The sequence below is a fragment of the Macaca fascicularis genome, chromosome 7, assembly GCF_037993035.2.
Source record: "Macaca fascicularis isolate 582-1 chromosome 7, T2T-MFA8v1.1".
Taxonomy (NCBI): domain Eukaryota; kingdom Metazoa; phylum Chordata; class Mammalia; order Primates; family Cercopithecidae; genus Macaca; species Macaca fascicularis.
In genome coordinates this window covers 128,104,204-128,118,727 of record NC_088381.1, presented here as the reverse complement: position 1 = coordinate 128,118,727, position 14,524 = coordinate 128,104,204, and the positions used below count along the sequence as shown (strand labels likewise).

General features: G+C 41.3%; 1 protein-coding gene across 7 annotated transcripts in view; it reads right to left on the bottom strand.

Annotated features, from left to right (window-relative positions):
• Positions 1 to 9,215, bottom strand: part of PPM1A (protein phosphatase, Mg2+/Mn2+ dependent 1A) — a 43,487-nt gene extending 34,272 nt beyond the window's left edge. For 6 of the 7 annotated variants that reach the window (XM_045396511.3, XM_073997479.1, XM_065548873.2 and 3 more), the window contains exon 1: positions 8,760 to 9,215. The gene's annotated coding sequence lies outside the window, so the exon portion shown is untranslated. Of the gene's footprint in view, positions 1 to 7,955; positions 8,021 to 8,759 lie in introns of all 7 variants that reach the window. The other variant, XM_045396512.3, reaches the window with a different exon arrangement.
• Positions 9,216 to 14,524: the final 5,309 nt, after the last annotated feature.

Below are 14,524 nucleotides of genomic sequence, written 5' to 3'. Positions count from 1 at the left end.
GAGATCATGTCTTTTTTGTTCATATTTAGCACATGACACTTGACGAATACATGAGACAAATGAATAACAGCCATTATACCCTGGCTTCTCCCTTGTCAACACTGATTATCATCTATGTAGGAAAAGGTATTTTCAGAGAAGCTGGCCTAACAAACTGTATCCTACCATTTTCCATCTATAGAATACATGGTTGTCTTTTATCCCTACAAAAATATCATAATGGATTTCTAAAAAGAAAATATTGGACCCTAAAAGAAATCTACGGCTTAATTAAAACTTGATTTTCACACTACTGTTCATCAATGACTTTAAAAAGTTTATCGACATCATTAGAGACACACTCCCATTATTGAAAAATGCCACATAACGAAGGGAACAAAAGAGAAAAAACGTAGTTATGACATATTTTCTTTCCCTGAGCTATTTATTTATTCATCTGCTCATTCATTCAACATTCATGGATGGATGTTTTCTAAACTTTTCTCTATGCAAGAAGCCAAGTATAAAGTAATTCAGACACAAACAAATTTCTGGGAGCTGGGAAATCCATTTTCAATGTATTCTAGCCAAAAATATCTCTAACTTAATCTTGGAGTTTTACCACATAAAACAAGTAATACTATTTACACTTACAGAGCTACTTATTTTACTGACTGTAGCAAACCAAAAAAGATCACACTAGAGGGCTGACTAGCTGAAACACCTGCTTACTGTATCAAGCAGCATTTATGCAGAAAGAGAAAATGAAGATGGCAGATACAGACTAACAGGGTAAGCTGTGGGTTGACCACAAAACAAAAGCTGCCACTTCTAAGATTGGCCCTTTGGCATCCAAAAGGGCCGTACAGGCTCTCAGAAAGGATAATACCCTACTGCTTTACAAAAAATGAAAATTTTATTTACTATCTACTTAACATTCTGAGGCATGATGGTATACTGCAAAGATGTTTTTCTAAAGCCTGGTAAGTTACGAGATTCTGTTTGGAAAACAAAAACAAAAAAATATATAACCATACCTTATCTTTTATCATTCACATTTTCATTTCTGAATTTTGGTAATAAAGGTAAGCACACTTCATCTTTATACACACAGTACCAAATTTGATGTGATCCTACCAGTCACGCTAAAGAAAAAGGTAGTACTAAGAATCCAAGACATTCAAAGTTGGCAATGAATTATATTCTTATTCTTTGAAACGGTACAATATACAATTATTAAATAACATATTCTTTAAAATAATTAAGCCACCTAAGTATAATTAAAAAAAGAATGTTTACTTACATCCCTGCCTGAGGTGGTCATATCATAGATGAATACAAAACACCAGCCTAAATTTAAAGTGAATTATACATGACCCATGCTTTCTCATAGTCTGTTATATTTCCAGCTCACATTCAATTTTCTGTCATGTGTTCATCAGAAAATGAACAGGGAGACTACAAAAATTTAACAGTTATATATTGATTATCTCTTTAAAATGAATGAAACAAGACCTGTTTTTAAGGAATTTATTTTCAATAAACACTGAAGTTTCCATTTATAGTATAATCTCTATTGTAAACTTAGGTAGCTTGTGTTTAAGACTATCTTCTTAGACTCACTATTTCATTTGAATAAAGGATCAGTGAAATAATTTATATCAGTGGGTTGCAAAGTAGTAAACATGAATAAATTTTAAGTCGTAAGAAAAAAGTGTGTATGGCTTGTAGAACTAATTGTATTACAGCCATATCATATACTTTTTTAATATTAAAAAATGTAATAGCTCTTCTTGGGGAAAATTTTTAAAGGGAGCTAACATATGATAACATACTTTTCAAACTTAGTGTACATTGCCACCTCAAATCCCAACTCAATCACAAGATTCACTCTCTGGGTACAATGGAACAATAGTCATATCCTTCATGTACAAAGATTTTCTGACCCATCCCAATGGCCAAGAGACTTACTTTCAGCAGTAGCAATGAAACTGCATGGATCAACCGATTACTTTTGAAAAGTCCAAGGACATGTATTAAGGCTTCTGTTACTAGCTCTGAAACTCTTGGCAAATAACTGCTCTGTTTCAATTTCCTCATCTGCTAAGACATAGGTAGTAACAGCATCTAGCTCATAGGGCTGCTGTGAAGATTTAATGAGATAATAATTGAAAATTTATAATAATAGTCCCTGGCACATAAGTGCTCAATAATGATAGTTATCATTGTTAGTTGCTAATGTCAAGGTTAGGAAAACATAAGAGACACACAAAGAATCAAGAGGTCTCATTAGCATTGTTCTCCAACAAATGGATCTAAGCAGGCACTGACTGATTATATGAAATTATCCATTTAAAAAGCCAATAAATTTTACTATGTATTTTCTTTTTTTTTTTTTTTCTTTTTTTGAGATGGTGTCTTGCTCTGTTGCCAGGCTAGAATGCAGTGATGCGATCTCGGCTCACTGCAACCTGTGCCTTCCGGGTTCAAGCAATTCCCCTGCCTCAGCCTCCTGGGTAGCTAGGACTACAGGCGCATGGCCACCATGCCCACGCCACCATGCCAGGATGGTCTCGATTTCCTGACCTTGTGATTCACCTGCCTTGGCCTCGCAAAGTGCTGGGATTACAGGCGTGAGCCACCACACCCGGCTTGTATTTTCCAAACACTGAAAATACTAGCATTTTGATAAGCTTGAAAGTCTAGTTTAGAGGTTTATTTGAACACAGAGTATGCATATTATTAGATACTTGTTGGATTCATATTAGGTCAGCTGATAGTTATCTCTCTTTCACACATCATCTAATTCCTGTGATTCCAAAATTCCTCTCTGGTTAAAAGGACACAAAGTTCACAATAATATTTGCAAATATAAAATACTCTGAAAAGAGATATGTGATTATAAATGTCCTGTTAATCCTCAAAGCCAAAATGGAGGAAGTTAAAATGATGCCTGCAGGTCCAGAATCAGTCACCCTAGTCTTCTACATCAATATAAGAACACTGCCACACTTCAGATTTGTATTATCTTCAAACTTAAATATCCAGGTTCGGAAAAAATAACACACAGGAAGCGAGTCAGAAACGTCTGCTACAATAAAGCTTGTAACTACTCCTACTACCTCCTCCTACAACAATCACTTCCACTCCAGGTAGATTTTGCTTAATATTTATCAAATATCTGAATGTCTACTATCCATAAAGCACTGTGATAGCCGCTAGCCTTTGGGTAAAGTAAAAATTTATTTTTCCCTTTAGAATTAACTAAATGCAGTTATAATTTAAACACAAAATACCTAAAGTTAAAACATATGACAGAAATAATACACAGACATTGCTTTAAGTACAGAGAAAGGAGAGATTAAACACTCTGGGGGTCAGAGACGACTTTGTGGAAGAAGAAATATTAGAAATGAGCTTTGCTTAAAGAGAAAACCAAAGCTGGAGAAAGAAAGAAAAGAATTCCAGACTGCACATTAGCAAGAACAAAGATCCATGGAGAGAAAAGAGTGTGTTCCAGAGATAGCAAGTGTATTAGTTTGGTTAAAACAGATTAGTCTTGAGGTCCAATCATGGAAAGTGTCAAAAGCCAAACCAAAAATTCTGAACTTTATTCCAGAGGTAAAAGGGGGTCACTGAAGTATACTGAGAGAAACAATATAATGAAAAACCATATTTTAGAAAGAATGTTGATGGTTAATAGAATGGGGGAGGAGATGCAGCACAAGATGGTAGCAGGAAAGAGACCAGTTGGAATGCTAATATCTTGGTTTGGGTCTGCAGTAGTAAGACCTGCATTATTCCAAGAAAATTTTTCAAACTTAACCTAGGACTCACATATAAAGCCTTAATGCCTTTTATAAAGACTCCATTTTTAAAAAATGGTAATAACTGAGTTAATCAGAATGATTTAGTTTCCTTACTCTCTTGCATCCTTTCCTGTAGCAATGATATCTTCCTGCTCATTTCTCACCATAAACTGTAACTCCCCTTCAAGATACCAACCCTTGTCCTTCCTTACTGATCATTCTAGCCTGAACATTCACCTTTGCTTTATTACTGTTACTCTTTATCCGCAATTTAACCATCTATTCCCACCTAATCATTAACTCCAAACCCTTGATGTCTTGCCAGCTTTGCAGAGCCAAATAAAGCTACTCATACTCAACTTTCTCTTTCTTCTATTACCTCTTCACTTTTAGTCTATTCAAATGCAAGTGCTCTAAATTCCTAGAGTTTACAATGTCTTCTAAATTTTCTACTCAATCTCTAGTTTGGCTTCCAGGCTCACTGCAAAAGCTATACTGAAAGACAACCCTCTCATACTAAGCAAGTCTCTATACTCCTAAGTATCTCAAGATTTCATATACTCAATAAATAATAACAGCTACCATTTATTTGGCACTTTCTTCATGGTAGAAAATATCTCAAGTGATTTATATAATTATTTTTTAAATCTTCAAGATAACCTTACAACAAAAGTATTTCCATTTGACATAAAAAACAAACAAACAAACAAAAACAGGTTTAAAGAAATCAAGTAGCTTACCCAGGAACACCTGGCTAGGAAGTAGGAGAACAGGGACTCAAACTCTGTCCTAACTTTCAAAGGTTAGTTTTATCACCATGTCCACCATGGGGCCCTTCAATGTGGCTCTACTGATTACATCTGTTCAGAAACATTTCCCTAGATCCTTCATTAAGGATATCAACCACTGGAGAATTAACATGGATTCCATTCCTTAATCTAAACAATGGTAGTTGAAGACATAAAATGTTTAGCTTCGTTAACTTCTGAAAAACTTTGGGAATGAGAAAATGAACTTAATTTCTTAAATCTTTTCTGAATGTTTTAGAAGAAAACATTAAAGTCTTGCACTGGAAGACTTTACATAAACTTACATGGACTTGCTTAACTCTAGGAATCTATGAATCGTGTTAATGTTTAGCTTTTGAAATTTTGGTTCCTGGTAACAAGGAGGTTCATCTAATTGTGAAAAATCCACTCAGTAATATCTTGAAAAATACTTTTATATCTACCCAGATCTGATCCTGGCATGTTATTTAGGTTCTCTGACCCTGTATTTCCTTATTTATAAAATGAAGATAACATCATATATTTTAGAGGGTTATGGAAAAAAAATTAAAGCCTAACACAAATAAATGACCAAGAAAGTATGGCTTTCATTACTTTCTTCTGTATCTAAAAGTAGTTTAGTCTCAAAAGATTTTAATTCTAAATCTTATCAGCCACAAAAACTAATCGTGTTTAATCCAGATCTTAAATACGGACATATTAAGAATTATAAAAACCAAAGATCCCTCCTTTATCACATATTTACTCAAGGAAAGCTTAAAACATCTCTAATATTATAAAAACAGTATCAGAGTCTAGTTTATTGATACACATTAAAAGCCTGTACCTTTCCTCAGTTTCTTACAAAAATTATAAAGTCTATTACATTTCAGATAAAGGTATATAGAAACTTGCCTTTCTCAATTGTTTACTTTCTGTAGCTCTGACCTGCCACAGCAAAAGAAAAGCCAGGTTATGAGATTATCTAGGTAGTACATGGATAGCTAGGACATTCAAAGGTCAAAATCATCAAAGAATATATTCTGGAGACTCAGAATGAAGTATAAAATTGTTATGTAATATGGAGAACATAAGACATTAGAAAGAGTGAAGAGTAAAGAATATAATCTTTTGATTTTGATATAGGTTAACCCAAGTTTATTTCATATATGAATGGCTAATAATCCCAGGTCAGTTAATTTATGTATCTTGGCTAATAGCAAAATAATAAACACAACTTAATTTTAAAATTTATTTGAGATGGAAGACAGGACACACTGTGACATAAAATTACTACCCAACATAGAAGACGACACAACTTTTACCCAGTTGCCTCACCATACCTTCTCCCCTTCTCCAAGGTTTATATATTTCACAGGGCCATGCCTTGTTTTATCTTCTTGCTTAACTCTTACAAAACCCTGCCAGGGTCAATTTTCTTACATGGCCGTCTCTTTCTCCTGATTTGATTAAGGATGGAAAGTATTCAAGAGTATACTGACTCAGAGTCAGGTGCCCAGGCAAGAGTTAGATAATCATTTGAGGGGATCATCAAAATATCACCTTGCTACATTATTTCTACATGACCATAGATTTACATCTTAAAAAATTAATCCAGTTCTCACGGGCATTTCAGAGGTAACAAGTTCGTTGTGGATATATGCCACTCTTTGATTAAAAATTACAAATAAGCACACACACAGTTAAAGCAAAATCAGCTGTACATTCTACTAGCTATTAGAGTAAACAAATGGCCTAGGTATAATCTGAACAAACTCAAAGACTATAGGTATTTAGTAACTGCTTAGCAATATTTACCACATGACAAAATGATGTTGCCATAGATTTCTTTCAAAAACAAATGAGGTATTACAGAATTTTCAAAGGTTTAACAAGACCCAGCTTGAAGTGACAGAAAAAACCTTCATAATGTATTTTTATAATATCCTTCACATCAGACTACCAAGGGTCCTGTGCTTGTTCAAACCTGTAGTCTCAACCACCCTCTGTCTCCCATGAAATCTCCATCCTTCTCCCTCTCAAGAGTTTCTCTATACATCCCAATCCCAAAAGAAAAATCAAGAATAGCTTACAAGAATAGCTTTTCTAAAGAACCATCACCAACTTAGAATTTGTTAAATAAAACAGAACCGAGAAAGAAATCCAGCCTTAGAACACCGAAACATCTAAGTGCCTCACACATAACAGGTATTTATTTGGCAAAGGTATGGTGACTAGTCACACAATATTGATAAGAAAATTTAAAAATGTAATAACTGGACAGTACATATGATAATCTAATCTGCCCAACTGGCTTTACTGATTTGGAAGCTGAAACTCAAAAGGTTAAAGGACTTGTCCATGGACACAGATATTTTGGAGCATAGCCATGACTAAACAATCCTTGTCTCCTACTGCACTGTTCCCTTCAACCGGTCATATACCTCAGTCCATCATGTAAAAATATACAATATGTATACAAAATACATAAAAAGATACAAACAAAAAGGAATTTGATGACTATTATTTCTCAAATATAATGGAGGTAGTTAACTTCAAACATTATCAGTCTTAATATACCTTTCCCATAATGTAATTACTTCACTGATCTAAAAATGTTTTATGATATCAAATTAAAATGTCTTAAGCAACTGCCATGTGGTGCAGGAAGTTCATTATAGTTTCAATAATGTGGTACTGCTGTAAACTTCCAGGTTAAAAGTAATCATCCTTAAATGACTGAAAGTTTAATCAGATACATGTAAGTTACACATAACAAGAACAAAACTGTAACACTTGGAAATGTTACTTTGTGCTTCAAATTATTTATTGGTAAAGAAAGCATTAAGTCAATAAAAGTAACATCTAAGAACAGAAAATCTCCTTATTTTCAATTTTCTCATTTGTAAAATAAGGAGTTACAGAAAAACAATCTTTGGAAAAGGCCCAATATGTAGCAAGATAAAAGTATAAAAGTGAAGTATTTCAAAGAGAGTTGGGGACCAAACTCTGCTAAATTCCTGAGTGCTCTGGAACCCTAAGTCTCAGCAGAGTGGTGTTTCAACAAATCCCTCCACTTTTCGGAGCGAAACACACTCAGTAAAGTGGTTGTGTTTAAAACCTCAACGTGCAAGTTTGAAAAGACTGTTTTACACAACAATGTTTAAAAATTTCTAATTTATCTCAATAATGTCAAAATCATTTCCTTTGAGAAAATGACACCTCTCTCTCACACTTTTCCAACCACTTCTTGAAACACATTCAGCTCATTATTCCAATTAGCAGGAAACTCGGGGTGAGGCGGGGGTAGCACACAGACCCCATGGCTTGGACAACTGAAGCATGACCTTTGTGGATTTATAAGTACCATGTGGTGTTTGAGGAGAGAGAAGAAAAATACCTCAGGTGATGAAATTTTCAAAACGTATCTAAAACTGCAGTTGGTAGAAGGCTCTCCACAGCCAGCTGTCTTTCAAGAAAAGGATCCAAGTTTAATTAAAATCTACAAGCAGAACAGAACCATACCTCAACCAAGCTCTAACATCAAGAAGTTTTAACCAATTTACGTAGTTAAAAGGATGAGAAATCGGAATTTACTTCAATGGATGTTTTCGATGCCTTAATAATGAATGAACTGGAGGCATCACTCACTGACTTGAGTTCTGAAGGAGCTTCTCAGCCCTGCCCCCTGTAAACCCTTAAGCAATTTCTACAGAATTAGGTTTTTCGAGGCTAAGCCCGATTCAAAAGAAATCTCCCCGCCTCCCTCCCAGGGGCCAAAGCCCAGGACAGCAGGGGCGGCGCGCCCGGGAGGGTAGGGGCGGGAGGACGCCCCCTCCCCGCTCGGGAAAAGTTCCGCAGGCCGCTCTCCGGCCAGGCTGGCCCGCGGCCCTCGCCCGCTTCGCCGCCACAAACACCCCTCCCGGCCGCGGACGGCCAGGGGGTCGCGCCCCCTCCCCGCGCCGCCGCCACAAACACCCCGCCCCCGCCTCACCGCCACCGCCCTCGCCGAGCGTTAACCCCTCGCCGCCCGCCGCCCGGCTCGGGGGAGGAGGCCGGCCAGGGGGTGGAGTTGTCGCGTCTCCTCCCGGGAGCGCCCGGGCAGACGCCCGGCTTGTTTACAGGCCCCAGGCCTGCCCGCCGCCGCCGCCGCGCAGGCCCGCACCGCCCGCCCGCCCGCCGTCGGCCCAAGCGCCGCACTTACCCGGAGCAGCCGCAGGCGGGCAGGTCCCTGGTCGGCCGAGGCGGCGGCGGCGGCAGCCGGGGAGGGGGTCACCGCGGCGGCGGCGGCGGCAGCCGGGGAGGGGGTCACCGCGGCAGCGGCGGGCCAGGTCAGGCCGGGGAGGGGGCGGAGGAGGGGAGGAGCCGGGTTGCGTCCGGGCCCCCGGCTCTCGGCGCCCTCGCGGCTCAGATCATCCGGGCGTTGGAGAGGGAGGCAGAGAGCGGGTCCCGGAGGAGGAGGAGGAAGAGCCGAGGATTCATCGCTTTCGCGCCTCACCTGTCTAGCGTCCCCCCACCCCCCCTCCCCAACCACCCGTTCCGGAGCAGCAGCCGCCTGAGGACCCGAAGCTGCGGGCCGGACCGGCGCCGAGACCACTGCTCTCTAGCTCCCGCGCGCGCTCCCGTCCCTAGCGCCGCCGCCGCCGCCGCCGCCGCCTCTAGCGCGGCCCCGCGCAGGCGCGCTCACGACCGCGTCGCCCCTCCCCCACCCTCCGCTCGCCCCGCCCCGCTGGCTCCACCGCCGCTACAGCTGCGGCGCGGCGAGCAGCTACAGAGACCCGGATGTCGTTGGGCAGGAACTGCGGCGAAGGCTGGCGGGCGGGGGAGGGGCCGCCACAGATGACGTCACTGCCCTACCCAGCCTCTTTCTCCGCTGCTGCCGCCGCCGTCGCCTTGCGGCCTGGAGCACCAGGCTGAAGCCGAAGGGAGCGGGGTCCGGATAGCAGCGAGGACTCGGGCCTTCACGTTCTGGCGTCAGGGACTGGACAGAATGTGCGACTATTCGGTGCCCAGTAGATGGACAGCCCCTCCATGCCCGGCCCTTGGCCAAGTAGGGACTTGGAAGCTACCCCTACGGCGTCCGCGCCCCGAGCCCTGGCTTTCTACCGGCCTGCAGATACAAACCCCACTCCCTGCGAAGATGGTGTACACGCAGCCCCGATCACAGACCCGGAGCTGTCCACCCTTCTTGGGCGCCGTCGCGGTCTGGCCGCTGCCCTTCGAACCCATGATGGATCCCAGGCAGCTGCCAGACCCCCCTACCCCAGAGTCCCACGCCTCCAGAGCCTTCCTCTCCCAGTGACCCCATGAAGCCCAAGCAGGTGCCACGGCCACACACCTCGCGTCCCGAAGGGCAGAGACACGCACACTACCACCGCCCACCCACGTGCGAGTGCAGCTGATTCACGCACGGGGCACATGCTCTTTCTGGCAGGTTTTCCCTCTGTAGCTCAGGGGATTCCACATTGTATTTATTTGCACATGTTAGATAATCACGTGATTCTGTCCCAGGGGACCTCCAATGACCTCCAATGAGGTAGGTGAAGGAAATAGGATTTTTCAAAATCAGGAGAATAATCAGAAACATAACAGCTGCTTCTGTTAAGAGGTAGAGATGAGCTAAAGTTAATAGAAACTGCACGTGCCGGCTGCCAAAATCCAGTTCAGCTAGCTAGAAAACCCGACCCACGCTGCTTGCAGACGCCGGGTATAGAATGACAAACCCTAGGCAGCCAATGAATCGCAGCCTAGGAGCAGTACATCACCAGCATGAGTTCCCATTGGCTGGGGTGCCCTTCCCTCTCTTGTCAGCGGCTTAACCGGTTCACAAATTTGACCTACACATTCACAGGAGAAGAAGTTATAAGAAAAGTCCGTATTTTTAAAAGATGTTCTGATGCACACACAAAACAAAGACTTCACTGTAGAAGGCAGGTTCTTCTACTGGCCAAATTGAGTTCTGGCCAGTAAAAAAGGTAAATTTATGTTGAAGGCCTCTCTGTTTTACTTGAGGAGCTTACTACAGCAATTTGCACCTTACTACTTTCTATCTCCTAAACCATTTTGTTGCCCCAACTCTTAGATCAAAAGCAAACTATTCATTCTTTCTGGCATTCAGCAAGCATTTAACTGCTTTTAAAGTTGTAAAAAGCCATCTCCAATTTTCTCAACATGACTTTGGGGAAGGTTCTGTTTCCTTTACTTTTAGACCTAGAACCTAACAACACGATCAAATGTATAATCGCCAGTCACTGGCAAACCAAATCGTCAAGGAACGCAAAAATTACTTAATATCTTTGGGGTTAGAATTTCTTAGAAGATGAACATGGATCATTTCCAGATATACAAAATAAAAATAAAATTCACTATGCATTTGGTCTCAGTATCATCTGAGGATACATTTCCTAATTCTCCACATACCTCCCCACCCCCACAAAAAAAGAAATTAGATCAAAGATCTTTGAAACGCTACCTTTTTGGAATCCTTAGTAGTCCAGACAAGTAACAGCATGAGTAGCGTGCTGGTGGACTCATTAACATTCTGAACTAGAAAAGCTCATGTGGCAACCATTTGGAGCGCTCTTAAAAGACAAATTTTCTTATTCGTAAGCAGAAGTTGGGTCACTAGTGAGAATAGTGGACAGTAGAAAACTTGAAAAGCCTGCCTATCTTTCTGCTTCCTTCCTTTAGGCTTCCACACCTTTCTTCTCTCTGTTCTGCACTTGGAGAATCTGGGTCAATTGTAGCAGAAGAGGGAGAGAAATAGAAAATATGAACGGAAAGAGGTTTGCAAGGAGTCTACACAGTGTACAGTCTGCCGATGAAGCGGCACCTTCCTACTACTTTTTATTTCTGAATACAGCTTGCTGGGACATTTTGGTATGAACTGGGAAGCTCATGGGTAATAAGATTAACATTTTAAAATTCAAAACAAAGATATGAATATTGTCTGATTACCTATGTTTAATATCATCATATCCCCTTTTATTAAACCTTCTGCTAAGGTGGGGGGACTAATAGAAGGGAAAAAGAACATTGAAAAAACAGGATTGAAAGTTATCTTCTGAACTGTAAGACTTTGCCAGGCCTCCTACACATATTTGGGAAGTTCATAGTAAGATTTTAGTGGGAATATATTGCCACGATGATAACATTTTAGTAATTTTTATAGGTATATTATAAAATTATCTTGCTCTGCTTTGGAAATCTGTTTATATTTCAATTAACAAAGAAAAATATTATCTACAAGACTGGCTTTAAAGTCCTGAATTTAGCGTGTGTTGATAGCCTAGTAATTGGAAGGCTTGGGGTGAGGACAGGGGTTGTAGTGTGGAGTCTAAAGTTCAATCTGGTCAGCAATACTTTCTTTCCCTTTCCTCCATAATTGTGACTTAAAAAAAAAAGATTTACATTCCTGTTCCCAAATTACTCTCCAGGAGAGTCACCCTTGAGGCAGACTTACCTGGACCTCTCAAAATATATGTCAGTAATTGAGTGACTCCCTCAGGAGGCTAGTATTTGAGAATACCCCTCACCATCCTTTTACACTGAAGCCAGTCACTACTTGAGAGTTAGAAAGCCAACCAGAACATAGGTTCAACAATTCCTTCCTCCCTCACTACCTGTTTCGTATTTTTTTCTCTCACACATCCTCTTCATTTGGTTTCTTCTTTTCTCGTTTCTCCTTCTCTCTCTTCTCTTTTTCTTCTCTTCTCTTTTTGCCTTCTTCGCCCTTCTCTTCCCCATTCTTGTCTTCTCTCTTTTCATTAGCTTAGTACAAATTGTAGCTTCTGCCACCCATTTTGTCCCAGAGCAGAACATGCGAGCAGACAGTGCCCCAAATGAATTTCATTCAGGGAGAGGGTGTACCCCCTACATCAGGCCTCCTTCCTCCCTCCCCTACATCATAATGTGTTATGAGAAACTTAGCTGCGTAGAGGACTGTTACAGAATGAAAAGGATTAGAGAATCCTGTCCTGTGTGACATCACTGGGGCAGCCCCATTAGGGCGGGGCAGAGGGGAGCAGCCACCAGTCTTAGGCTACCACTGTGGCTCATCCTGGGGCCTGAGAGAAACCTGGGCAACTGTGAACACCACAGGCCAAGCCTTGGATAGTCTTTAGGGTAGGCTTTTACTTCAAGATAGCCGTATATGGCCACAGCCTTACAGTACTAGCATGGATCTTGTCAGATAAGTTCATCTGTTCATCAGACAGCTATTGTGCACCAAGCACTATGTGGGACACTGGAGGTAGATAATGACATCAATGGGCAAGACCTACCCACAAAGAGCCAACATAATAATAAGAGGCATAGACAAATAAGTCAACAGATAGACAGGAAATTACATACTGTGATCCACGCTGTGAAGAAAATAAATAAGGAAACAGATCGGGGAGATGACTTGAGACAGCTATTCAGTGCAAACCTCTCTAAGAAGGCAGCATTTGATCTAAAGGATGAGAAGGAGTCAGCTTCCTAATTAGGGGAGAACTTTCCAGGTAGAGGGGTTAGCATGGGCAAAGGGTCTGATGTGGAAAAGAGCTTGGCAGAAAAGAGTTTTCTACAGCCCAAAGACAAGTTCAGCAAACTCAAGGCAAATAGTTTATAGTCATTTAAGTTTCGAGAGTGTTTCAATGTGGACATTAGGGATATTTAATTTATAATCAGGAAACCACATTTTATGGAGGGGTATAATCCATAGCAAATAACTTGGTGAGTTGATCTGGTACAAAAAGCAAAGCAACTTTTAAAAAAAATAAAAATTAAAAATAGTCTGGGTGCAGTGGCTCACAGCTGTAATCCCAGGACTTTGGGAGGCCAAAGCAAGTGGATCACTTGAGGCCAGGAGTTCAAGACCAGCCTGGCCAACATGGGGAACCCCCGTCTCTACTGAAAGTACAAAATTAGCCAGGCCTGGTGGTGCACACCTGTAATCCCAGCTACTTGGGAGACTGAGGCAGGAGAATCACAGGCAGGAGAATCGTTGGAACTTGGGAGGTGGAGGTTGCAGTGGGCTGAGATCACGCCCCTGGACCCCAGGCTGGGTGACAGAAAAAAAAGCACCTTTATTCAACTATTGAAATTGAGAAGCATTCCATAACCCCAGGGAAGACCCGTCAGACAATCCAGCAGCAGCTAGAAAAGAGTGAATTATAAGCTTCAAATAAATAGTTTTCCTCGCAATGTAGGTAGCTGTTTGTATTAAGTAAAGGCTAGCACAAATTTGAGTGGGCTTCTTCAGAACAATTCTGGGTGTTTTCTGTCTATTCTGGGCATTACAGAAGATCTCAAACTAAATCATACCTTTGAAAGTAGCAACACACTGCATCCTTAACAATGGTGGCCTGGTTGAAAACAGTGATGAAAACACCGCATGTTCTCACTCATAGGTGGGAACTGAACAATGAGATCACTTGGACTCAGGAAGGGGAACATCACACACAGGGGCCTATCATGGGGAGGGGGGAGGGGTGAGGGATTGCATTGGGAGTTATACCTGATGTAAATGACGAGTTGATGGGTGCAGCACACCAACATGGCACAAGTATACATATGTAACAAACCTGCACGTTATGCACATGTACCCTACAACTTAAAGTATAATAATAATAAATAAATTAAAAAAAAAAAAAGAAAACAGTGATGAAATGGTCATCATAATAAAGCCTTTTATCTGTACCTGACTCTGCAGTTTACAAAGCACTATCATACAGACTAACCAGTTTAATCCTCTCAAAAACCCTTGCAGGTAGACAAGGCAAGGACTCTTAATCTCCTCCTTTACAGAAGAGAAAACGGGTCACAGAAATTCATGACAGGTACCCAGGTTTGTCCCCTGTATGATACTGAGCATCATCACTTTTACATGCTGATAGTAAAGGCAGCAGGAGTGGAAAGAGTGCTGAACTTAGTTCCGGTCAGTGGTATGGAGAGCTGGTCTGTACTGGCTCATGACAGCAGATTATT